General features: G+C 51.2%; 1 pseudogene; it reads right to left on the bottom strand.

Moving 5' to 3' along the window:
- Positions 1-338: 338 nt before the first annotated feature.
- Positions 339-1,287, bottom strand: LOC128399370 (proteasome maturation protein-like; annotated as a pseudogene).
- Between the last annotated feature and the right edge of the window lie 5,784 nt (positions 1,288-7,071).

The raw sequence follows: 7,071 nt of genomic DNA, 5'->3' as shown, positions 1-7,071 counted from the left end.
CCATAATTCTGTGATCCCTTCTATGCCCATATACTCTGAGACTAAAGGTTTAGTTGTATTTCTTTCCAGTCCGATTTCCCCCACGTGGTCTGGACTCCCTTATTTCACCCCTGACACTTTTCAAGAATTGTTCCACTAATTCTTTGAATTCTCTCTCCTTATTTTGATTTAATTTGGGAAGTTTTCTCGCTCTGGTGAGAGTCTTAGAGGGTGTGTGCTGGTGAGCGGATCTCTCCCTCTAGTGCCAGGGCTCATTTCCCAAATTGCAACAGCTCAAACTCTTCAGAGTTTGCGTTGCACCAGCGGGGAGCTCAGGTTTTTGTGTGTGTGTGTGTGTGTTTGCATTTATAGAAAATTTTATTCATTGTTTTTTAAAGATAGCATGTCAAGTCATCAAGCACAAGGAAAGAAAGATTAAACAGCAAATACCTGGGTTATATATGGCAAAGAACAAGAACATTCAATCTAAAATGTCCCCTTTCTATAGACTTTTTAATGTCTACAGTTCCACAGTTGCAGACATGAAACAGTAATTACCCTGAATAGAGACGTATTTCCCAATTTGTTAAAAGAAAAATACCCAATTACAAGACATTTGTACTGGCAGTAAACACAGAACAAAAGTAATATATCTAAGCATTTAATGTGCCTTTTTTATCAAGATAGGTGAGAGATTGTGTGTATCAAAACAAGCGCTGTACGACTACCGTTTAATATTGTTTACTTGAACCTACAGGGACACAGGTAAGAAACATTTCCATGAACAGAAGGATGGAGGATGTGCGCATTATAAGAAACCAAGTTTGTGTTCAACCAAAAGATGAGGATCTCCCATTCCTTCACTGTGTGCCGGGTCGTTCAGAATATCCTCAAAACCAATGCAGTCACAGTTGCCTTTCCAGATATCCAGGGACAAGTTAGAACTAGGAAGGAAAGGAAGATGCTAGACCTGCTTCACTGCTTGGAATTCCATCTGCAGCTTCAGCTGTGCATGCAGCCCCGGAATTTTTCTCAGAGTAGAAAAATTCATCTTATCTTGATTTAGCAACAACAACAACAAAATTATCCGGTGTGTCCAAAGGATGAACAGGGAAAAGTTCGCTCTTCACATTTGTAAAGCCTCAATGTATCACACCACAGCTTTCAAATGCTCCAGCAGCTGAAAAATCAGAAACTGGAACACAGTCCTTCAGTTGAGATCAAAATGCTCTGGAATTCATCTTTGCACCATCACCCAATGCCTCTTCCTTCTTCCAGCCGGCGGGGAGCTTGTTGACGGCATCGCTGGGGAATCCTCAAGCTGTTCCTTTTTATTTAAAAAGCAGGGGGGAAAGGATAGTGGTCAAGGACAATGGGAGTTGTAGTCAAGCAACCCCTGTAGGAAGGCTCCCAGTTCCCAAACTCATCTTATTAGTGTAAGCCTTTTTTCAGAACTGCCTCCACAGCATGAACACTTACGCTCAACTTGTAAGGGGTTCTCCCCACCCTATGCAAATCTTTCCTTCCTCTTACCTGTTGCATTTGGCAGCAGCCACAACAGTGAAGACAGGAGATCCTGGAAGAAAGAAGGTATCTTTGAAGCAGGGGAGAACTCGACACTAAGGTCTGCTTCGAGGGAAGAATCTGGATCCAGCCTGGACCTCAACCTTTCATGGTTACCTGCCCGTGTCATATTAAAGATTGTAAGGCCTTGGGGCAGGAACCTTCTTATCAAGGGTCACACGCAGAGATGGTGCAAAGAAAGAATGCAAAATAAATATCACTAGGCTCCTGCCCTGTGCAGGCTGAAGCCTGCTAGACCCATTTCCCTTAAAACCAAAGGCTGTGCACAAACCATCCATTTGGGGCTCCTGCAGCATGAAAAGGAGCTAAGTCTGCAGAGCTGCAGGGACTTGGACCTTAGAAAAACAACTGTCAGAGAGGGCTCTGTGTGAGGTCCCTTTCCCTGCTCTCCTGGAGAAAAAAGAGCATATTACTCCCCTCTCTCTTCTTTTGACCCAGGTTGGATGCAGACATGCCTCTTCCACATGTCCCAGGGGTTGGCCCTGGGGGGTTACAGTTGAGGACCTGCCAAGCTGTCAACATCTGTGGAGATGTCAATCCAGGGAGCCAAGCCACATGTAACAGGTAATAATAATAATGATAATGATAATGATAATGATAATAACAACAACAACAATAAATTTATTTCTCTGCCACTCATCTCCTCTGGGCCTCAGAGCTCCTCCTACCTTCACAGTTCCTTCTCATTATAGTTGATGGGCACACTTGTCTCTGTAAGCCCCTCAACATCATCTGACAGGCATCCCTCTTGCAGGCCACTATAAGGCTTGCATGCAAAGCAGCACTTTGTGACATCAGCTGGCAAAGAGGGGCCAGGCTGCTGGGTTGTCAGGGAGCTCAATAAATTGAAATAAAATCGGGGGGGGGGGTCAAAGTGTGCTGGGATGAGGCCCCCGTGGGTCAGGCCAGAGGGTGCTGTTGGGGTGTGTGGTTTTGCCTCCCCTTATTCTGCATCTTGCTCCCCTGCCCATTCCTTTGGCTGCTTGATGGTAGAGTTGGAAGGGATCCCAAGGGTCATCTAGTCCAACCCCAGACAATGCCAGGATCCTGCCCACAGCCAGCCCTGGCTGGGCTCCAAACTCTGACCATCTTCTTACCAGCCAGATGCACAGACCCCTTGCAATTCTGCTTAGGGTGGAGAAAGGGGACAGAGAAATCTTTTGCCCTCAATATCTCAAGGGCTGTCACAGGGAGGAGGGAGGAAGCTTGTATTCTCTGCTCCAGAGGCCCTCAAGACCTGAAGCCATGGGTTCAAGTTACAAGTAAGGAGATTCCGACTCAACTTCAGGAGGAACTTTCTGACAGGAAGAGCTGTTTGACAGTGGGAAGAAATCCCTCAGTAGACTCGCCTTCCTTGGAGGTTTTTGAGCAGAGGTGGGATGGCCATCTGCCATGGATGATTTAGCTGAGATTCCTGCATTGCAGGGGGTTGGTCTAGATGACCCTCGGGTCCCTCCCAACTCCACAATTCTTTGATCCTATGATTTAAAGTGCATCCAATGAGAATTTAAAGCACATGACGTCCCCCAAATGATCCTGTGCATTGCAGCTTTCCTCACACTGAACTACAATTCCCAGAACCCCTGAAAACTACAATTCCCAGGATCATTTAGGGGATGACATCTGCTTTTTAGAACAGGGAGCAGAACCTACAGCTCACTTCCCCCAATTTCCTAGGATCCAGAAATGGGAAGCGCAAGTGCTTCTAACAGGATGACTTGACAGAGCAGGCTTTAGTGGGATTCCCCCCTCAATCTATAACAATATTGCGCATAATACTGTAATTAAGGTGATTGTATTCAGATTCCAAAGGGAATGTCAAGCAGGGAGGGAGGGGGGAAGAGAGAGCGTGGAATTCTGGGGGAGAGAGATGATTGGAGGAGGCTTGGAAAGGGAGTTTGAATGTTGGAGGGGAGGCAGTTGAGAGTCGGTTGAGAGCGGTGGGTTCTGGAGGGGGAGGCCAGCTGGGCTGGGCATCTCTTCAGCTTAGGATCAGTATGAGAGTCCTTTGATGGTGGCCAAAAAGGAACAGAGGCACAGAGAGGGACTGTGAGTCTCCCGTGGAGGCCGGGGAATGTGGCAGTCCCATGCCCAGTGAAGAGGGGCTCTGCCAGCTGCCCAGGAACAGAATAACCTCAATTTAGGAGGGCCACGGAGCCAGGCTTGGCTTGTTTTCCTAATGCCCAGATGCCTCACACCACCCCCTCCAGTTACGTGGGAAGCAGCTTTACAGGCCTGGGCTATGCCTGATATCATCTTCCCAAGTAACTTAGAAGTGTAATGCTGGTGGTCAACGAAAGAAGTTTAAAGACCCTCTCAAGGCAGATCTAAAAGAAATGTTGTGTAAGCAATTGGGAAATGCTGCCCTGCGAACGCTCCAAGTGGAGAACAGCCTTTACCAACGGTGTCATGGACTTTGAAGACACTCAAACTCAGGACGAAAGGGAGAAACAAGCTAAGAGGAAGGCATGCTTGGCAAACCCTCACTGTCATCAACTCCCACCCAGAAACCTATGTCCCCACTGTGGAAGGATGTGTGGATCCAGAATTGGCCTCCACAGTCCATTATGGACTCACTGTTAAGACCGTGTTCATGGAAGACAATCTTACTCGGCTACGAGTGATCGCCAAAGAAGAAGATGATAGATTTGGGGTCTACGGCCAATTTCATGGCCTTCATGGAAAATCCTCCTGGGAAGATGCCTTGCATGGGAAGATGCTCCCCCCCCCCCCAGTTGGTCCATCACTTCCACCATTGTGCTCCCCAAAAGCCGGCACCCACCCAGCAGGTGGAGGTGCACCTTGGGGAGGGGGATAGTGTCATGGGGCAGGAATCAGCTTCACCTGCTGAACAGCAGCCTGAAGGGGTAAAAGGGGGAGTGACTTCACCTGCAGCTTCAAGGACTCCAAGAAGAAAGTGCTGATGAAAACCAGCTGGCTCCAGCCTTCTTAAGCAGAGCTCCCAGTAGCAGCCAGAGAAGGCAGAGAAGGAAAGAAAACAGCTTGTTTTTTCCTTTTTAACACTATTTATTATGAAATATCATTTGATCGTTGGCATATCAAAAGCAAGCAGTTGCTCTAATTTCTTTGTTTGGTTTTAACATGTGCCAGTCATGCTGCTCTCCGCTTCCAGGGAAGGGCACATTCAGACAGCAACCGGGACATCCCAGAAAACTTGCAAGGCACTGAGTAGCATGGATTCCTCCAGCGACATGGAAGGACTTTACAATCCAGAAAAGCAAGACTGGAACGCCATGGAAGACAGAGTTACACTCTGTGTCCATCAGCTTGTGTGCTGGCGACGGAGACCATTCTCTGGAAGCCCTAAGAAAATATAAATCTGAATTTTCAGCATTAAGCCTTAGTCCAGAAGTCACCTTGAGACCTGCTTACTCACATCAAAGTTCAAATGTTGAGAGAAGTGCTGAATCAAGGAGCTGGTGCATGTTATCACTCTTTCCTGCTCACACATATTTTGGGAGTCAATCCAGAAATGCAAGACTGGAATGCCACAGATGACGGAGTTTGGCTCTTGTCCATCAGCTTGGGAAGTGGCGATGGAGACCATTCTCTGGAAGCGTGGCCCTGTGGAGGAATCCACTTCCGGACGAGACCATCTCTTTTCTCCTCTCATGCAGGAAGGTTCTTCTCCTATTCTCTGTTGACACTCAGCTTGTAGTGTGTCCTCCCAGCCCCATGCAAATCTTTCCTTCCTCTTACCTGTTCTTTTTATAAGGGCGGCTTGGGCAACAGCCACAGGGGACAGTGTTCCTACGACTCCCCAAACATGTTTCAAAAGGACCCCTTCCTTCCTTCTGCCCCAGTACCTGAGGGTCCTCACGTCTCTCCAGGGATTTGGCCAGAACAAAGTACACCCACTGGCGAGGGTGTCTGGCCAGCTGACCCAGGGAAGGAGGGGGACAGAACAAGCACCCCTGCCAGGCTGCCCATGCCCACGTCACCATTGGATGCCAATGATCGCTGCTCCTGCCTGGACACATAATGGCCAGACCCCTGGCTTGGAAGGAGGGGGGGGCGAGGGGCTGGGGAGAGACAGGCCTGCTCCCCCCCCCACTCCAGCACTCAATTGGCATTTCCCCCTACCTGAACTCTGAGCCTTTCCACACTTTGCCTCCCTATGGGGGTCTTTGTCCTTCCCCCTGTCCCAGTACCTCTGGGGTGAGAGGCCTTTGTCTGGGCTCCAGTCCCTCCCAGGATGCAGTGGCTCCCCGGCTGAACTTCTCCCTCCAAACAGAGTCATCAGCAGGTGCCTGGCTCCCAGCCACGCTAGCCCAGTCTGGGGGGGGGACTTGGGAAGGGGCATTTCCTTCTACCTAATCTTATAAGCTGCCCCACCCTGAACTCCTCCATTCGGGTGTCTGGGCTCCGTCCCGACTGGCCTGGCACAGAGGCAGCAGCCCAAGTCTCCCCCGGCTCCAGAATAACTCTTGAGGTGTTCTTGATGGGGGGAAACCTTGGCTCCTCTTTCTGCGCCAAGTAGGGCCGGGAAGGAGCCATGCCCACATGGAGAAGGGGCAGTGGGGAAGAGATGTGAGGGTTGCCAGCCGGGAACCATCGGGATGTTCTCTCGCCCTTCATCCCGGGAGCTGAAGCTGGAGCCTCATCCCTGGAGGCATGGCCCTGTGGAGGCGTGGCTCTGTGCCCATGCCCACGTCACCACTGGCTGCCAACGCTCGCTGCTCCTGCCAGGGCACATAATGGCCAGACCCCTGGCTTGGAAGGAGGGGGTGAGGGGCTGGGGAGAGACAGGCTTGCCCCCCCCCCACTCCAGCACTCAATTGGCATTTCCCCCTATCTGAACTCTGAGCCTTTCCACACTTGGCCTTGTACGGGGTCTTTGTCCTTCCCCCTGTCCCATTAGCTGTGGGGTGAGAGGCCTTTGTCTGGGCTCCAGTCCCTCCCGTGATGCAGCGGCTCCCAGGCTGAACCTTCTCCTCCCTGAAAAACAAACAGAGTCATCAGCAGGTGCCTGGCTCCCAGCCACGCTAACCCCTGTATGGGGCAGGAGGGGGGGCCTGGGAAGGGGGCATTTCCTCCTACCTGATCTTATTAGCTGCCCCACCCTGAACTCCTCCGTACGGCCGTCTGGGCTCCGTCCCGACCGGCTTGGCACAGAGGCAGCAGCCCAAGTCTCCCCCGGCACCGGAATAACTCTGGAGGTGTTCTTGATGGGTGGAAACCTTGGCTGCTGCTTCTGCGCCAAGTAGGGCCGGGCAGGAGCCATGCCCCCACGGAGAACGGATGGAGGGGGAGGCAGGCGAGGATCAGGGGCCGGGAACCTAAATGGGAGTGGAGGGTGGGTGACTTGCTGCAGGACGACGACGACTGAGGAGGAGGCGGAGCTGGAGCCGCAGCATTAAGCTGCTAAACATGCCCCCCGGAGACACCTGGTTGGCTGCCTCCGGTGGGCGTGGGCACCAGCTAAGGCCCCCGGCCAGGGGCGGAGCTCGGGCTCCCGCCCACAACCACTCCCCTCTCTTCCAGGGA

This window comes from Podarcis raffonei, chromosome 13 (genome assembly GCF_027172205.1).
Source record: "Podarcis raffonei isolate rPodRaf1 chromosome 13, rPodRaf1.pri, whole genome shotgun sequence".
Classification (NCBI taxonomy): domain Eukaryota; kingdom Metazoa; phylum Chordata; class Lepidosauria; order Squamata; family Lacertidae; genus Podarcis; species Podarcis raffonei.
This window is presented reverse-complemented; position numbering and strand designations above follow the sequence as displayed.